The 20,600-nt window shown below is 32.1% G+C and overlaps 1 pseudogene; it reads right to left on the bottom strand.

Annotated features, from left to right (window-relative positions):
* Positions 1 to 9,052: 9,052 nt before the first annotated feature.
* LOC106797384 (uncharacterized) lies at positions 9,053 to 20,211 on the bottom strand (annotated as a pseudogene).
* Positions 20,212 to 20,600: the final 389 nt, after the last annotated feature.

The raw sequence follows: 20,600 nt of genomic DNA, 5'->3' as shown, positions 1-20,600 counted from the left end.
ATGCCCTTTTAGTAAAATAAAGCGAAAATCAATCGGACGTTTTCTCTTTGGGATTTCTCATTCTTAATTGAATTGACTAATAACTAAAGTGAAATTAAGGCTAAAATCAACTCGCCTAGTCAAGCTTGTCCACAAAAAATAGGTTTTTGAAAGTTTATCATTTCAGTTTCTTACCAAGTAAAATGGATCATTTTTTTAGGTCCAACCCCTTAAAAATGATCACCCTTCAAGTAAAAAGAATCGCTTGATTCACACGTAAGAAAGAACTACATAGGTCTGATTTCCTCTGCGATGGAGGGTACGTAGGAGCAAGAGCTCCGCTTTTGTCGACCTCAAAAAATAAAAAGAACTAAAAGTTAAGATAACACAATTCCCACAATTCTAAAAAATTGGCTGTTGTCCTTCGAGACAAACGTAAGAGATGCTAATACCTTCCTCAAGCGTAAATACAACTCCCGAACTTAGAATTTTCATCTTGAACGGTTTCCATCGGTTTTTCCGACGTTTTCCACAAATAAACGTTGGTGGCGACTCCGCGCATCTTTCCTCCTTTGGAAAGCGCACCCGTGAGCCTCGCCCTCGCTCGCCCGCGAAGGGCACGTTGCGACACAACCCAAGTAGATATACCCTCTACTTGTACTACAAAGGATGTACCCTCCAATATGTTAGGACAAAGAATTCTTAGGCGGTTAGTCCCTTGAATTCTCTGTGAGGGGGATACAAAAGATATCTCAGGCGGTTAGTCCTTTGAAATCTTTTGTATAAAGGGAAAGGGAAAAAGATATCTTAGACGGTAAGAAACAGAAGATATCTTAGGCGGTTAGTCCTTTGAAATATTTTGTTAAGAGGGAGAAGGAAAGAAACAAAAGAATTCTCAGGCGGTTAGTCCTTTGAATCTTTTGACAAGAGAAAGAAGGGAATGAAGAAAAAGAATAGCACAAGTTTTTGGTCAATGAACTTTTCTTGGAAGAGAAAGTATTGAACAAAATCTCTTAGAAAGATGAAGAGAAATGAATGAAAGAAATCAGTCTTTTTTTAATGAAAGGAATCAGTCTTAGTTGTATATGAAATTCGTGCCATGGTCACATATTTATAATCATTTGATGACTCAAATTAAAGTTTGTGACTTTTGGCAATTTCTTTAAAACTAGTCACCTTTTAAAAATTGTGACTCTTTTGAAAACTAGTCACTTTAAAAGTTGTGATTTTTGAAAAACTCTTCAGAAATAAGTCACATTAAGAATTGTGACTTTTGGTAATTTATTTTTCGAAATCATCACTGGTAATCGATTACCATTATAGTGTAATCGATTACACATCAAAAGATGTGACTCTTCATGTTTAAATTTGAAAATCAAAACGTTTAGAAACACTGGTAATCGATTACACAAGTTTAAAATGATTTGAAAATGTTTTATCACTAGTTGTGACTCTTGAAATTTGAAATCTAACGTTTTAAAACATTGGTAATCGATTACATGATTATGGTAATCGATTACAGCTTTGTAAATCAGTTTTGAAAACAATGCTGGCTATTGGTAATCGATTACTACCTTCTGGTAATCGATTACCAGAGAGTAAAACTCTTTGGTAAAAGATTTTGTGAAAAATTCTTGTGCTACTCAATGTTTTGAAACACTTTTTTAGTACTTATCTTGATTAAGTCTTCTCTTGATTCTTAAATCTTGAGTCTTGAATCTTGATTTTGATTGTTCTTGAATCTTGATTCTTGAAACTTGATTGAATCTTGAGACTTGATTATTCTTGAATCTTGATTCTTTGAAACTTGATTCTTGAAGTTTTTTGACTCCTGATTCTTTGGAACTTGCTTAACTCTTGATTCTTTGGCATCATCAAAATAATCTTGGAAGTCATTACTTCCATAGTTTTTTGGGCGAAAGTAAATATTTATTGTTTGAGTCCCGTATATTTCAAAATACACTATTTTAGTCCCCCAGATTTTAACCGTTGACCGTTAAATTTTAAACATTGATTAGACTAGAAAGTTGATCAATATTTTCTTAAAAAATAAGAACTTAAAAAAATACTTAAGGAAGGACTAGAATTATGGTCTTTGAAGTAAAAAATACACTCTTTTACCATTACACCAAAGTGCTCACTTGAATATTTGGTGCAAAATATAGTATTAATATATGTTTTATGCTAAAATAGTTTAAAATAAATTAGAATATGTATATTTATATAATCTTATATGTTATCTTTTAAAATACAATATATAGGATTAAATTCTATTTTCACATAAATTAGAATATGTATATTTATATAAGCTTTATTTTTATATTATATATCAAATTTTTATAATCTTATGTATTTTAATACATTATTTAAAACTTATTTTATAAAGTAAATATATAATATAAATTTTATCTTTAATGTATATTTTTTTACATAAATTATAATTTCATAAAATGACAGTATTTTATTATCTTTTTAATATTTATATATGTGACTTAATGATAATATTTTTTTTACCTATATTAAGATATTATTATTATTATTATTATTATTATTATTATTATTATTATTTATTATAATAATATGTTTTATTTATATTTAACTTTATGCAATCAGGTATGAATTTTTTAAAAAAATTAAATTACATACTAAAGATACATAATTAAATAAAATGACTGTATTTTCAATTTTTTAAAATATTTATGTATGTAATTTTTGGAAATTATTTTTTATCTATATTATAATAAATAACATGAATATGTTAATAAAGATAAAAAATATTGTCACTAAATAAAAAATATTATTTTAAAAGATAAATACAATATATAAAATAAAAATAAAACTTATATAAATATACATATTCTAATTTATGTGAAAGTAGATTTTAATCTTATATATTATATTTTAAAAGATAATATATAATATTATAAAAATACAATAAATTAAAAAAATAAATTTTGAATTTTGATCTATTTCCACATAAAATTTATATTAATACTATATTTTGCACTAAATATTTAAATGAATAGTTGAGTGTAGTGGTAAAAGAATGTATTTCTTACTTCAAGGACCATGGTTCTAGTCCTTTCTTTTAAACATTTTTTTAAGTTCTTATTTTTTAAAAAAATATTGGTCAACTTTCTAGTTTAACGTTTAAATATAGGGAGACTCAAATAGAAAATTAAAAAATAGGGGGACCAATTTAGTGTAATAGTTCCAAAGATTTTTTTTAGGGTTTTATAATATTTTTCATCAATTTAAAATGTTAGTGACGACTCTATTTTAAATAAAAATTTTACGTCGTCCCATCGTGATCTCAATTGCGACAATGAACATATGAACTTAAGCTCGTAGATCTCTACCCATGATCTATGCGGATTATGAGCCTAAAAAATTTAGTCTATATAATTATAAAGGATTTTTGGTCCAATATGTGAAACCTGAAGACTTTATGTGCTTAATCTACGAAGCCTGGGAACTACTCGTATAACAAAAATAACTTTTGATTTTAGTCACTTTACAATTGATTTGATGTGTTAAAATTTTGATGTTTTATTAGTAGGTAGCATATATTAGTCTTGGGAACGTTAGATTTTTTTTTTAGAGTTGAATATTTAATATTTAATCAAATGCTTATAATTATATTATTCTTTTAATGTATTCTTATTGTTGACCTTGGCTTAATGGAAAACAAAATCCCAATTATTTTGACAAAAGTACCATTTTTAAAAAAATATTCTAAAGTTTTTTTTATTAGGTTTGTTGATTGCCTTGTTTAACTGAGGGCTTAACGGGTCTAACATAGACTAAAAAATGAGTGTTGCTAGGTGCACTTAACATTATTGCCGGTGCACCCAGCATTATTACTGGTGCACCAAGCATTCTTTAAAAATGGCAAAATTGCCCTGCTAATTTCTCCCCTTACGGATCAAGTTGATCCATAAGTTGATTTTTAAGACTTACGGATCAACTTAATCCATAAAAAACCTACAGATCAAGTTGATTCGTAAAAGACTTACGGATCAACTTGATTCGTAAGTCTTAAAAATTAACTTACGGATCAACTTGATCCGTAAGGGTACTTTTGTCTTTTTGTGGTTAGTGCTGGGTGCACCTAGCTGTAGAAACAAAGCTTCATGATGAATCAAGATTGATTCAAAGATGTTTTGATGATAACAAAGGTGATGACAAAAAGCTCAAAGGTCAATTCATGATAATCAAAGAATGAGTTCAAGATGTTCAAGATTGAATCAAGAACACTTCAAGGTTCAAGAGGAAATTTGATTTCAAGAATCAAGAGTCAAGATTCAAGGTTCAAGCTTCCAAGAATCAAGATCAAAATTCAAGACTCAAGATTCAAGAATCAAGAGAAGACTTAATCAAGGTAAGTATGAAAAGGTTTTTTCAAAAACTGAGTAGCACATGAATTTTTCTCAAAACATGTTTACCAAAGAGTTTTTACTCTCTAGTAATTGGTTACCAGATTGTTGTAATCGATTACCAGTAGCAAAATGGATTTGAAAAAGTTTTCAAATGAATTTACAACATTCCAATTGATTTCAAAAAAGCTGTAATCGATTACAATGTTGTGGTAATCGATTTCCAGTGCCTTTGAACGTTGAAATTCAAATTCAAATGTGAAGAGTCACATCCTTTCACATAAAAGCTTTGTGTAATCAATTACACTGATTTAGTAATCCATTACCAGTGATTGTTTCTGAATAAATCAAAAGATGTAACTCTTCAATAGGTTTTTTACTTTTTCTAATCGGTTTTAAGTTTTTCTAAAAGTCATAACTCTTCTAATGGTTGTCTTGACCAGACATGAAGAGTCTATAAAAGCAAGGCTTTGTTTTGCATTTCAAAAATCTTGAACAACCTTTACAATACAATCCTTTATAACCTTTGAATATTCTTGAATTTCTTCTTCTTCATCCTTTGCCAAAAGCTTTCTAAAGTTTTCTGGTTTTCCAAACCTTGAAAACTGTGCTATTCATCTTTTTCATTCCCTTCTCCCTTTGCCAAAAAGAATTCGCCAAGGACTAACCGCCTGAATTCTTTTTGTGTCTCTCTTCTCCCTTTTCCAAAAGAACAAAGGACTAACCGCCTGAATTCTTTTGTGTCTCCCTTCTCCCTTGTCAAAGAATTCAAAATGACACAGTCTGAGAATTCTTTTGATTCTTCCCTATCCCTTATACAAAAGTGTTCAAAGGACTAACCGCCTGAGAATTCTTTTGTATCCCCATTCACAAAGTATCAAAGGTTTAACCGCCTGAGATCTTTGTCTTAACACATTGGAGGGTACATCCTTTGTGGTACAAGTAGAGGGTACATCTACTTGGGTTGTTGAGTGAGAACAAGAGAGGGTACATCTCTTGTGGATCAGTTCTAGTGGAGGGTACATCCACTAGGTTCAAAGAGAACAAGGGAGGGTACATCCCTTGTGGATCTTTGATTGTAAAAGGATTTTTACAAGGTTGAAAGAAATCTCAAGGACCGCAGGTCGCTTGGGAACTAGATGTAGGCACGGGTTGTTGCCGAACCAGTATAAAAACTCTTGTGTGTTTGTCTCCTTCTTCCCTACTCTTTTACTTTCCGCTGTGCATTTTAATTTCCGCTTTTGCTTTTGGTTAAGTTTCTCTTCTACTCCTTATTCTCTTAACAACATAGTAAAAGCCTTAGAAGAGTAATTTTTTAATTAGTGAAGGTTTAGGAATAATTAATTCAACCCCCCTTTCTTAATTATTCTGAGGCCACTTGATCCAACACTAGCAGCACTCCTAAAAAATCTAGTCTTTTTAATTTCACAAACTAGATCTTGCCTGTGAAAAATGTAAACCACACAAGTCAGACCAATCCATATACCCACCCTAGAATTAACACATTAGGGCACATGCATCGTAATAAAACCCAAATAACGATAGGTGTAGCATGAATTTCAAATAATAGCAATTGAGGGTAAATAGCAAAATGCGCCTGAAAGTGTAAGACACCGACGAATTTATCCCTAAAAGATAAAAAATTTAAATTTAGTCCTTGGATGTACAAAAATATTAATTATTTAAATATTTTTTTAGTTAGTATATGTTTGACAGTTCAACAAATTTTTTAATTTTTTTATTCACAAAAAAATTGCTTAATTTTGTAAATAGTTTTTATAAACAAGTTTTGTTAGTAATTTAAAATGTTTTTCAAAGGTTGTTTTAAGTAGCAACTATTAAATTCTAATTTGTCATATTTTATTTATTTTTATGCTTGAATTATTTATTAAATTTTCCTTTTATCATTTTTGCATCAACAGTTTATATTATTATTTTTATATCTCTTCTTCTACTCATAAGGTAGAATTTTATTTTTGTCATTATTATTTTGGATATTTTTATATTGTATTTGTCAGTTTAACCATTACTCAATTTATAATATTTATTTTATTAGTTTAGCATTTTATTTCAAGATATTGATTATGATAGATTATAGGTTTATTTTATTTTTTATTTATTTTTTAATATTTTTTATGTTATATATTTATTTTAACTATTATTATACTATTTACATTATTTATTTCTATTATTTTAACCTTAAACTTCAGATATTTTAACTTTTAAACTAATCAAATAGAATAAAAGTATGACTGTATGTTATTTTTTATTTATTTTAAATTTGATTGAAAATATTTTAAGATATATAAATACAATATATGATTTATAGAAGAATACATTAGGGAAAAAATAGAAATTTTTTATGCATTAATAGTATAAAACTGTTTTAGTTTTACATTGGCATCTAATTAAGAAATCATATAAGGTAAGGTTGTTGAGTTTTATAATAATAACTAGTCTGTAACCCGTGCGTACACACGGGTCGCTTGATTAGTAAAATTGCAATCGCAACACCATAATTGAATATTAGATAGATATATATTTATAATGTTGGCAAAAAAGAGATTGTTCAGAGCAAATTAACAAAATATAATTACATGTAAAATGAAAATTATTGTCACTTCCTCTCTTTTATAATGACTATTTCCCAAATTTTTTCGTGTGGTCGGTAGTAGAATGATACTTCGTCTCCATGGTGGAAGTCATTTTCCTTGAGGAACTTATACCATGGCCGAACAACACTTTTATCTTTAATGCCGGCATCCAGGGTAACCACATCCCATTGTAGAGGAGGTCCATGCTTCCTTAAAATTGTCAAGCGATTGCCATATTCTTTCAAATATTTTCTTGCATGCAATGGGATTTCCTGCATATTATTTATACAAATTAATAATGTGATTGAAATTGTCATAACAATGCAAGTTGATGTAATTGGAACTTACCAACGGATGAGGAGCACCCAGTATACATTGGGTTATTTCTGTTGTCCAGATGTGTTGACGGGAATGAAGTATTGGTCTACCACATGTCTGTTGATCCAGTGGAGGTGTAAAGTGTATATCCAAAATGGAGTTATCATCACAGGCAAAGAAGTTGATGATGATAAACTCATAGATTTTTAAATCTGCTCTGAAGTCTGCGAGTCCATCTGCCAGAAAATATCTGCCTCGGTGTTGTTGGAGTTGTATTGGGGGTAGGTTGCTCAATTGTATCTCAACTGGACTGCTTCTGGGTAATTTGGCGCCCATTGTTCATGGTAGAATGGGGGTATTTCTATGAAAGTCTAGATATAAAGAGGAAGAAATTGTATGAAAAGAAATAATATGTCAAAAAAGAAATAAATAAAAAATTAAAGGAAGCAAAGGAAAATGATATAAAGTACCACCCGAAAACTACAGTGACAGAATGTCTGGATGTAAAAAATAATATGTCAAAAGAGAAATTAAAAAAATTCAAAGGATAACTGAAGTGTATGAAAATAAATAATATATCAAATGTCAATATGATACTACAATCAGAGAATGCAATCCAAAATACAGCAGAAATACTATAACTGAAGGATAACTGAAGTATGATGAATATACAGTAGAAATGGTCAATAGAAAAGCATGCAAATGCAATCCAACCATGGAAGCCAGCGAAAAGAGACAAAAACAGAATAGGCAAGGCAGGAAATAGCAAAAAAATAAAACGAAAAAATTGTAACTCTAAAGGAATAATATGATCACTCAAAAACCATGCAAATGCAATCGAAGGAACAACAAACAAATGGAAGGCAACGTAAAAAAAGCGTTTTGTATTTTAAAGTATAACCTGGTCATTGTGCAAAGCTGCTCTGAATTGCATGATTGAGGGTGGTCTTATAATTGGATATCTGATATACATCAACACAACATTTAGAAATGTAGAAAATTTAAAGTGAAGAAATCATGCATTGGAAGAGATCAAGTTTTAAAGAAACACTCCTTACTCTGCTTGAGGCGGTGGAGGATGTGATACTCATTTTGAGTTTTTCTGAAGTGAAAGAATGGTGATAGGATGTTGAGATGAAGTTTGTAGAGGAATGTGTAATATGGCTTAGTAGTTGAGTGGACTCGATTAATTGATTTATCTTCCCAATGGCATAAGTGACGGTAGGTATTTGTTGGAAACGATGCAACTCAATGGTTGCTTCTCGAATGGGAAAGCTAGTGGTGATGTGAGGAGTCTGAACGTGAATACTTGTGGAAGTAACCGAACAGTTTTTTTGTGAATGGTTTCAGAAGTTATTAGACTTTAGTGTTGTTTTTGCCGTGCATGTAATAGCTGGGCCTTAAATGGGTAAATTTTTTCTATGAGGTATTTGGCTTAATTGGTTAATTAATAGGTTAATCATGTAAACTTCACCGAACCACTAAACTATTTTACACGTTCATGTGGTTGTAATTGAATTTCTCGATGCTTATTTTGTTATTAGTAAAATCATGACTGTGTGTCTGTGTCAAGCTGGTCATGTTTGATTAAGTAGGCAGTTTTAAAAAAATTATTTATTGCTTGTCGTTATTGTTGGTCAATTCTCAGTATTTAAAATTAATGGAATTGTGTTTAAGATTGTAATAAGTTAAATTATACAATACAGTCATAATCAAATATTAAAGAAGTGATTACTAAAGAATAGGACTATTTTAGAAAGCATGACAAAAGAATTGAACCTGATATTAAACAACTGAAATTGATCTTTTAATGTTTTTGAACACCTCTTTGAATACTACATTGGTAGTGGAATTCATGCTTTTCTGTTCATCATCATGAATCAGAATTTTTATTCCTTTTGCTGAGTTGACCCTTGACAATGCAACATATAATTGGCCATGAGTAAATACATGTTTTGGCAAATAAAGTCCAACCATGGATAGCGATTGTCCCTATGACTTGTTAATTGTCATTGCATAAGATAGCATAATCGGAAATTTTCTTCTTAATAGTTTAAAAGGCCATGGTGATTGTGAAGGGGACATTGACATTCTTGGAATATAAACAGTGAGGCCAATGTTTTTGCCTGAGATAATTTCAGCTGCAATTACATGTTCTGCCATCTTTGTTACTACTAATCTAGTACCATTACATAGACCTTGATTTTGGTCGAGGTTCCTTAAGAGCATTGTAGGACTTCCAATTTTAAGTTTGATAGAATGAGTTGGCAAACCGGCGTGTTCAATGAATTAAGGAATTCAGTAGTAATTGATTGGAAATGCAAATCTTCACTGGTTTCTGATTTGTCAACGGAATCAGAGCTTAGATATTCCATGTGGTCACCTATGGTTTGCAAAATTGCAATTTCAGTGATTATATTTTTGACTGAGGAAATGTCAATTAAATAAGTAATGAGATAATTACCTGGAATGAAGGATAGTACGTAGTGATTGATCTGTTCTACTGTTTCATTTGTTGAAGGTAGTATTGCCTTGGATTTAAAGAATTGAGGATTATTGTGGTGCTGATCTAAGTCTGGGAATGTTGATTTGACTATGGCACTGATTGGATCATCATATTCAGTAATGAGTAGATGAGCAGGAATTTGAATTGTAGCATAAGCATCATTTTCATCACCTATAATTCCATCTCCAATGTCCAGAATCCATTTAGCAAATGTGGCAGTTTCTTGTTCATCAATTGATTCTAGATTGATGTGTAAGCGCATGTTTTTTGTCAAGGTCAATATTTCACATGAATCCCATAGATAAGATGAATTGATTATTGCATATATAATGTCTGAGCGGGTTCTTCTTGGGATGATTGGTAGTATTTGGCGAAAATCTCCACCGAATACTATAACTTTGCCTCCAAATATTTGATTTGAGTTTGATTTATTTGTGATAATGTCTTTTAAACTTTGGTCAAGTGCTTCAAAACAAAATTTGTGGGCCATTGGTGCTTCATCCCAAATTATTAGACTTGTCTGGTTCAGCAATTCTGCTAATTGGGTCCCTTGATGGATATTGCATGTTGAGTCTTCAAAAATTGGTACAGGAATTTTAAATCTAGAATGTGCAGTTCTGCCTCCTGGTAATAATAGAGAAGCTATTCCGCTAGAAGCAACGATAATAACAATTTGATTCTCTGCTCTCAATGAGCTTGCTAATGTTCTCCACATGAATGTTTTTCCTGTGCCTCCAAATCCGTATAGGAAAAACATCCCACCTTCATTGTTGTTGATAGCTTGGATAATTCTATCATAAATTGTTTTTTGTTCATCTGTATTCATAGGTAAGCTAATGTTATATTGAAATGAAGATTAATTTTGTTGTTGATGGAAACAATTAAATGAGAATAGATTGCCTGTTATGAATAGAAAATTAACAGCATCAATACAATTTATAATTCGCAATGAGCATTTCTTTGTAAAATGTTAACTGTTATGAATAGAATTTATAATATATAAATAGGTAGATTGCCTGTCATGGATGCAAAAAGATGCTCAAATTTTGATCTCGTTACATCATGGTTGTAATCAAGTTCTGATAATACCAAGTTGTTTTGTAGGTAGGATATGAGATTGATATCCTGAGGATATGGCATTGTAGGATAGTCTTTCAGTGATCTTTGGTTTATGTGCAATATTTGTTCAATTTCAATCAATGTCAAATTTCTAAGAGTATCATCATTGATCTGTAATTCTAAAAAATAAAAAGCAAGTTGTTAGTGAATAAGAAATAAAAATCAAGTTGTTAGTCAATGATTCTGACCATTGGTGTGCAACATAAAAACAGTCACGGCCTACCTGAGTTGATTGTTGATTTGCTATGTTGATATGCAATGTCATCAGCCAACCAATGCCAACATTGGTTTCAAACTTCTTCAGGTTTGGTCATGGCACCTGTTAATAGAATTAATACAAACAATTTCCTTAGATAATTAGTTGTGCCCCACTCCTTAGCCTCTTTGATTGCCTCAACATATTCTCTGTCATCTTGTAGAAAGCCCATTGCAAAACATGCTTCTGTATATGTTGGATATTGGATATTTGCAACAGTCCTGATATCCTCAAATGAAGTAGGTCCTTTGCAGCTGCCAAGCATCATTCTTAAATAAAACAATTTTCCTGTGGTTGGTGGTACCCATATGAGTCTTCCAATGGTATATCCCTTTTTTTTAGGTTGCCATGATTTGTTTCTTTTATTATATACAAACTTTGACACAAATTGTGAATAAGTAAGATTCCTGGCTTCAGCAAAACATTTATTGGTGTTCATCCAAGCTAGGAATTTTGAATCTGAAATAGTTGGTTTGGATAGTACATCATCTATATCATCATGATCTTCATAAAGAACACTGTGTTGATCTGGAAGATGAAAATAGAATCTCTCAACAGCAGGCTTTCTGCCGTGGATTGGAAAAGCAAATATTCTCCAAACAGCTTCATAGGGAGAAATGTATATGCCATATAGATTGGTTAGTAAAAGTAATAGTGAGCAAATAAATTATGCAAGTTAAGATAAAATTACCTGCAATCTAGATATTCTTTAAGTTCATCATTTTGAATGTTAACATTTTGAGTTGTGTCATTGCTATTAGAAACCATAACATCAGTCACTCTGTCATAGCCTTTGTTTATGTATTTAAATAAATATTTGATTGAAGTACTTTGATTACACCATTCAATATTTATATGTGCCAAATATTTTTTCAGTAATTTTGGATTGTAAGGTACTATGTATCTATTATCAATGATAACACCATTCTTTGAAATTGAATGACCATTGTTTCTTCTACGATAGACTGGGTAACCATTTGAATCCAAAAGAGTCTGAGGCTGAAATTGTTTAGGATAAAAACGACTGCATTTGCCTTCTTTCATACATGGAGAGTTGGGTTGTAAAATTCCGCATGGGCCATGTATCATATGGTTTTGCACCAATCTGTAGAGTTTTGGGTCATCTTCATGGGAAGGTATTTCTGCTGATATTATCTGGTCAATGTCAGTTGAAGATGGATATTTATTGTCTGAGTGTAAAAATAACAATAAATGGACGTGAGGGAGTCCTCGCTTTTGAAATTCTATAGTATGCATATCTGTGATTGATAAATGATAATCTTAAGATGGTAAGTATAATTCTGTATTTCATATCTGTAAAAGTATCGGTCAAATTGTAATATTTTTGAAATTAATATCTGCATTATAGAATAAAGAAAAGTAGCCAAATGATCAACTTATATTTGTGTTTAAGAATAAAAATTATAGTCAACTTACATGCAACCACTTTTCCTAGTAATTGACCCTTTGTTAAGTCTAAGAGCATCTGTTCATATTTCAATATGAAAATTCGCGATACAATGTCTGGTCTGTTTGTTGGTTTGAGATTCAAAGGTGAAAGTAATCTACAAATTTCAAGCCAATTTGGATTACAGGTTAGAGTAATAAAAAGATTTCAGAAACCAACATGACTGCATATTGTCATACCATCAAAGTAAAGTTGATCCATATAACGTGGGCTCCCAACAAACGTTGAAGGTAAGATGACTCTTTTTCCTTTGGTTAAGCCTTTAGCTGTTCCAGTATCCAATGAACTTTGTAAGCTAGAATACTTGTCAACTCTAAGCTTCTTTTGGTTGTTTCTGATGTAGCTAAGTCTTTCAGATTCAACCATGGTATAACCTTCAACAATGAATTATTGAAATATTTTTCGAGAATGCAATAAAGTATGTGCTTCATTTGACCTGGACTGAAGTCTATAAGCAAACCACTCTCTCATTGTTAGACGGTTTCACTTTCTTTTTTTGCTGGATGAAGTAGAACGGTGAAGTATGTCAGCTCTATATCCGTCTTCTCCATAAGGAAAGAGTAGAGGGTACTGTAGTGGTAGATAGCTAGGGTGCAGTTCATGGATTCTTTGTAATTCTCCATTTTGAGTTTCAACAATAATATCTCTTTTTGAGCCTGGATGAAAATCGCCAACAATAAGTGCAACAATTTCCGGAATGTTAGGCATATTATATACACGGCCATCTTTTCCCCGAGCAGCTATCAGTTGCAATTTGATATTATCGGCTTGATCATCTGCCAATCTATCCCTGACCATTCTAAAACTTTTAGCATAAGAATTGTGTTGATCCAGCATGTGAGTTAAAGCTAAAACAATATGGCTCTTAATTCTAGAATATTGGCTGAAAAAACAATATTTAAAGATATTCATAACTGCAACAAACTATCGTAGGTGAATGAATAATTTTCTCACTAATAGAAATAAAAGAACTTCTACCTCATGGCATTAATTCTATTTTGCACTTCATTTTCTGTGTCAAAGATATATAGCTGTGCAAATTTGGGTTTTTTCCAGGCATTGGTAATAGACTGCCTATTCTGTGGCATGGTTGGCCCTGTATTCTAATTGTAGGAGGTCTTCTTGAATTATTAACTGTTTTGTCTAGCTTAATTCCAGCAGAAGTAAAGGCAAACATCATGTTGTATGCTCGTAAGTTATGTTGATAATTTTTACTATCAATTGTATTATCATCAAATAGAAGTCGTTGGAGATATTGGGGTGGATTTTGTAATAATGGCAATTCAACTTTGCCATCTCCATAGCATAAGTTGAACCTTGGACTCTGACAATTTTTATCTTTTGATATTCTTTCATCATACCACATTTGTGCATTACAATATCTACATTGCATGAGTTGATCACCAAGATCAGAATATCCTGAAATTGTTTAATATCATAGTACAGTATGATGGTAACAATTGTGAATATTAATTTAAGAGCATGTGCAGTAGTATCTGAAACTGTAAATCAGAATTATAGTCATTACCTTCAGTGTTGATTACAGGCTGATTAGTTGGAGATTGGCAATCCTCATAGACAGTTAAAAAATTAGAGCTCGAACCTGCAAAAATTAGAAATAGATATAATAGCAATATTTGAACCATAGAAAAAAAAGGGCATGAAACATTCTTTTTGTAGTACCTTGTGTGGATTCAGAATTTACACTTTCTGATGAATCAGACGTAATGACTAAAAAATAGAGAGGAAACAAAAGAAAATGTGATAAAGCCAGCTAAGTAAATTGATTTCTTGCAGAACATGCTATATCAGATGTCTCACTATCATATTCGGAAGTGCAATTAGTTGTTGGTTGTGAAGATGACTGAGCATGAGGATGTCGCTTCTGCTGCATGATACGTTTCCTGTTGATCCTGGCTTTTGCAGAATTAGATATCTTTGCATGTTGATAGTTCTGCATGTTGAAAATGATTAAAGGCAGAATTGAGTGAATTATAAACTAAATAGTAGATTCATGTTGAAATGAAGAACCAAATGCTTCTTTTAAATCTGCAGAAGCTACAATAAATTTAGAAGATGAAAGAAATGGGACATGAGGCATTTCGTTGGTTCTGGACCATAGCCTGGCTATTGATGGTGGCATTTGCTGGATTAGATATGTTTTCATGTTGCTAATTCTGCATATTGAAAAAGGGTAATGATAGAATTGACTGAGTTGTAAGGTAAAGAGATGAGACAAAGGGCAGATGAGAAAGCAAAACTATGATTCAACATTAACAACTACCAAAATTGGTAATATAGAAATCATGACACTTGGTTTCGAATAAAATTGGGTTTTGGGACTGTTGTTAAGCTTGCAATGAAATATATTGTGCATTTAGGAGTCTGGTGTCAATCTAGACACACAAACCAAGGCCATAATTCAAAATAGGTAAGATAGAAATGATGATAGTTATTGGCACAAATATTGACTTCTATAACCGCTACTAAGCTTGCAATGGAAGATATTGTATATATAGTAATGAACTTTCCATTCAGTAACACAAATTTGTTTAATTTGTATGCTCAAATCTATTAGCTTGTGTGTTCAACTTGAAATCTTAAATTTCTATTTTACATCTTTTATTTGGCATTATGTAACAAAAGATGCAAAAAAAAGTTTACTAAACGTTTATATCAGAGATGGGCATCGGTTGTTTATATATTGCTTGTCTGGCGCACCACAAATTCTTTTTTGATTTCTTTTGTCCATAGATTAGAGTTGTTTTATATAGTTCTAGTTTTTTGTAGTTAAAATCAATATTATACTTGCGTAAGCCATCAATGAACTAAAAAATTACAATTGAAATATAGAACACATGATTTTAGGAAAGCAGTGATAGCTGGAAAAATGGAGTATGTGGGAATGGTTGCACTCATATCCAGAAGGATGATTTTACTGATATGGATGATAACATTCAGGCCAAACACATTCTAAATGAGGAAATATGATGTCAGCATAGAAAGTTGTATTAATTTAAAGAGCATGTGGATCGAGAAGCAAAACTGAAACTAAAAATTTAACAGAATCCTGGCGATTCTATTTTTATTAATCTGCTTTTTTGTTGTTATTTTCATGCAATTCAGATGGGAGTGCAATTCATCAAATAGTTTACCCAGAAACAAATTAAGAAGGTGAGAGTATCGATTATCAATATAGTCGCCAATGTGCCTTTAAATTTTTCTTCTTCGTTGTTTTTAATATTAGATGTAATTTGAACATCAATTTATCTCCTTCACTGTTTTAAAAATTTATTCTAACTCGTACATTAATTTGTAAGAAGCATATAGATCATCAAATGTATCATAAAAAACAGTCCAATTGTATTGAGGGCAACCAAATCATCAATAGTGAAAAAATTAATTGTTTTAGTGGCATATTTAATATAAGAAAACTTCTAATATTACGGTATGAAGGCATGATACGGGCAAATCTCAATTTAGGGCGCCTAAAAGGTCCACAAAAAAACACTCTAACAGGCAATTGCTTAGTTTTGATTGCTCATAACTGAGTGAATTATAACCTGTTAAAAACTAAGTCATAGTTAGCTTCAGAGTTGACAGAATATAAAAGGCAGAAATATACATCAGCAAGAGACAAAATAGCATGAATCCAAAAAAACGGATTTTCAAATGGCCAAAACATCAGCATGGCGGAAAGAAACGTCAAGGGAATTGTCAGAGGTAGTCATAACCAAAAGTACATAATTGGCTGCTTAATTCTACAATATTTTAACAGCACCGTGAAAACACAACGAAAACAATCTGGAATCAGCTATCTTGTTAATTTGTTAGACGATAGTTGGGCTGGGGAAATTTGTGAGCTTCCTAACTCATCATCAACTTCATCAGATGGTATCCGCTTTTTGGGCGTTAAAGGGAATCCTGCAACTGGATCATGGTCAGTTGTCACAGACAGAGATTGCTGCATAAAAGATAAACTGGTAAATAAAAAACAATGTAACATATCAACGCTCATCACAACAACGTTAAGTTACACATTCAGGATGGGTAGCATTATTGCAATCAACATTCGAAGCATCTATTTTGGAGCATGTCTGTATCAAATATAAGTTGATGATAGTCAAACTCATGCATCATATCGTTATGGCAACAACAACTAAAATAGACATTAGAAAACAACACCTCACTATCAGCCAGCATCTCGAGCACATCATTGATCAAATCTAGTTCATTTGAGTATCTAAGAACAATGACATTCTTGAATTTTGATTGAATCCTGACCTTAAAAGCAAGCACATAACCCAACAGCTTGTCAAGTGCTTGAGGGGAAGCATTCAAATCAAGATCACCATCCTGCCAGAAAGAGGACAAATCCACCAGTCACCAGTTACAATTGAAAGAACAAAATATAATACATAAAATAAGAAGCAGTATATGATAAGACATGAGCATACTTCAATCTTGACCCTATTCACTTCATTAGCTGTTTGACCAATCAATTCAGCACATTCACGGTCCTAGAGCAAAAACTTGCTACTCTCATTGTTTTGGGTAACCATTACTTCAACTCTATACCTAGCAATGTACATGCCAGTCAAATACAAAATGCTGAATAAAACATGCTGATGCACTAAAAGTCCAATTACCTCATAACAGGCTGATCATTATCCTTGCCACATCCGCATGTGAATGGTCCTGTTTGGATGTCATTTTTCCTATGACATTGAATGCAAGCTGGATAACACCATGAATGATTATCCATGACTATTTTGCTAATAGTGCCCATCGTAACACAAACAACATCCTGACAGAAAACCATAACAATCAAATTGCCAACAATAAAATGCCAGTATTAGAGACATTAGGCATAATATATTGATGTAAACATATCAAGGAAAATTCGAATTTTAATTGCAATGAGTACACAATAAACACAGATAAAAGGTCCACCTTAGAAATGCCATTGATCTCTGAAATAGTTTTGACTTCAACTTTCGAGAGAAATGCATCCTTTGATGATAGTTGGCTTGCCCCTTAAACTTGTGAACTTCCTTGATTGCCAGGTGGTAAAACTGGGCTGACCTCAACGCCTAAATCTAAAAGCCTAAGCCAATCGAATAACTAGGAAAAAGCAACAGAAAACACTCAACACAATTGATACACGAATTTAACAGCCACATAGCAAAGACGATAAGCAAAATACCTCTCTTTAAATTCCTGAATTTCCAATATAGGTTCATTAATTAATAATTTTGACACCTTGAAGGAATTGCTCACTGAAGCTAGATAACTTCCTGTAAATGCGAAAAGAAGCAACGCCTAAAGTTATCTGATGAGTACCCAAATCAGTAAATAGAATATCACACTTACCATGCGCATCTTTTATTCTGGCATGTGTCAAAATAATAACCATCGGCCCATCATTCCCACGTTCATTCAAATAGGATAAGAACTGCATACAGTAATTTTCCCAAAGTGTGCAAGATAAAATTTCACCACTATAGCAAAGAAACAACATTAAATCTATCACTTCATAAGAATCAAACAGACATAACCATCATGCAACGTGACAAATAAAATCCTTGACAAAATAAACAACCCTGGTATTTTTTTATGAAACATGCCGAAAGAGCACCTGATCAACGACCCCAATAATATCTTAAAGCACCAGAAAATGAAAACAGGTCATTGAAAAAATACAAAAAAGTTATGATCAAAATGAAAGCACAAATTGTGACTGGGCTCACCAACCAACAGGTCAGCCACAAAATTCCCAGCAACGACATTTCCAAATTCAACAAATCTAAATTCCTTAAAAGGCAGTTCATGCAAATCAGCTTCTCTAATAACGGTCACTCCAATAAAAAATAACTTGTACACATGTTCACACACTCTAAATTGACCATCATTCTTGACAACTTTGAAATTATGCATAACATAAGTGGAATTCTCCTTGAAATTAGCTTTCCAAGACTTGAGCTGGTCCGATTTACAAACAGCATGAATTTGATCACCCTGAAATATGCAAACTATATAATCAATCGATGATATGAACAACAACCCAACAACCAAATAAACAGCACAAAATATACCTCAGAATCAACAAAAACCATTTTCGCTTGCTCAGACTTGTTGGGAGTCCCAATGAACCAAAGATCCGTGATTCTGACAGTAAGCTTAAGCGTCTCTTTTGACCCATCAATAGACTTAATCTTGTCAGGAATCCTCCCCATAAAATTGGATAGACCTGCCAATTCTAAATGAAAAATGTGATAAATCCAAAACCATGCAAATGCAATGTAAACCTCAACAAACAAACAGAAGTCGACGAAAACAAAACCAAGAAAGTTATGTTTACAAAAAATAGAATACCAACACAGACTTAAATGACACATGCAATAACATTTCGATCAATGCCAACATACCATAAAAACTATGATACTATTCGTTGATCTACTAAGCCAATACATGCAACAACCTCAACCAAAAAGAAAATAGCCAAATAAGCAAACAGCAGAAAAGCAGAAGCAAAAAACTATATCTCCAAAGAAATAATATTGCAACCATCAACAAACAAATGAAAGGGGCTGAAAACAAATACAACAAAGTTTTGTTTACAAAAAACATAATACCAACGAACGCTTAAACCACACATGCAATAACATTTCCATCAATGCCAACATACCACAAAAAGTATTACACTATCAGTTGATATAGTCAGCCAATACATGCAACGACCTCAACCCAAAAACAAAATAGGCAAGTCAGCAAACAGCAGAAAAGCAAAGCCAAAATACTATGTCTCTAAAGCAATAATATGGTCAATAAAAAACCATGTAAATGCAATCCAACCATCCAAGTCAGTGAAAAAAGACAAAAACAAAACAGCCAGCTCAGCAAACAGCAAAAAAATAGAACCAAAGAATTATACCTCTAAAGGAATAATATGATCAATCCAAAACCATGCAAATGCAATCCAACGAACAACAGACAAATGGAAGCCAATGAAAAGAAAAGCAAGAATTTTTTAATAATAAAAAACAGAACAGAACACGTGCTAGAAGAACACAAACATGCAGAGACCAAAATCAGCAAACAACAAAAAAATGACAAAAACACACATGCACAACAGACGAACAAAACTCGAACCTTCAACCACAGAAAATCGGAAATCATGAACTGGAAACCACAGCCTCACGCCAAAATGCTAAACAACAGAACATGTATATTGAAGACGGAAGCCAACTGAAAACAAAGGCAAAAAGTGAAACTGAAGAGGACATCAAAATCAAGAAGAAACAATGGAAACCCAGCATAATTCAGCAAGTTCCAAGTTGCTAGTGAAAGGACTCAAAAACGCTAGAGAAGAAGCCACGTACACCACCAACAGAAGTAAACCACCCAAACTGGAAACGACAATCTAATCACTCAACAACACACCAAGCTACGTGGCTTAAAACCAACCCAACTACCCATAACCATAAAATGACACATGACAGCGAGGTGGCACAAAACCAAGCCAAGCTGGAGGGGCATAAAATGACCAAAAAGCCAAGAAAATGGACAGCTGTCAAGCTCTCAGCCATGGACATTTTAGTATATTCATCATACTTCAACTTTAGTATATAGATATTGATTACCTCAAAAGTTATACTAATAATAATTTGTAATTGAATAATAATATAAAATTATTTTACACTGTTAGTACATTATCATTTAATTCAAAATATATATAATAATGGAAACTAAAAGGTATACTTAAATTATAAAGTAGTGAATCAATTCAATTATATACACCTTGATATTTTAGGAAGAACCAAAAGATATCTTAAGTTAATTTACCTTAGATTGCTTTAAAGTGTCTCATTCTTAATATGATTTAGCACATAGGGTTAACACATGGGTTTATGAACTCATTGTATTTTCATGTGAAAAATGATTTATTTAACACACATAGGGTTGACGCGTGTCAAAGACCACT

The sequence above is a fragment of the Glycine max genome, chromosome 2, assembly GCF_000004515.6.
Source record: "Glycine max cultivar Williams 82 chromosome 2, Glycine_max_v4.0, whole genome shotgun sequence".
Classification (NCBI taxonomy): Eukaryota; Viridiplantae; Streptophyta; class Magnoliopsida; order Fabales; family Fabaceae; genus Glycine; species Glycine max.
The sequence above is the reverse complement of the archived record's forward strand: the minus strand, read 5'-3'. Positions and strand labels throughout refer to the sequence as shown.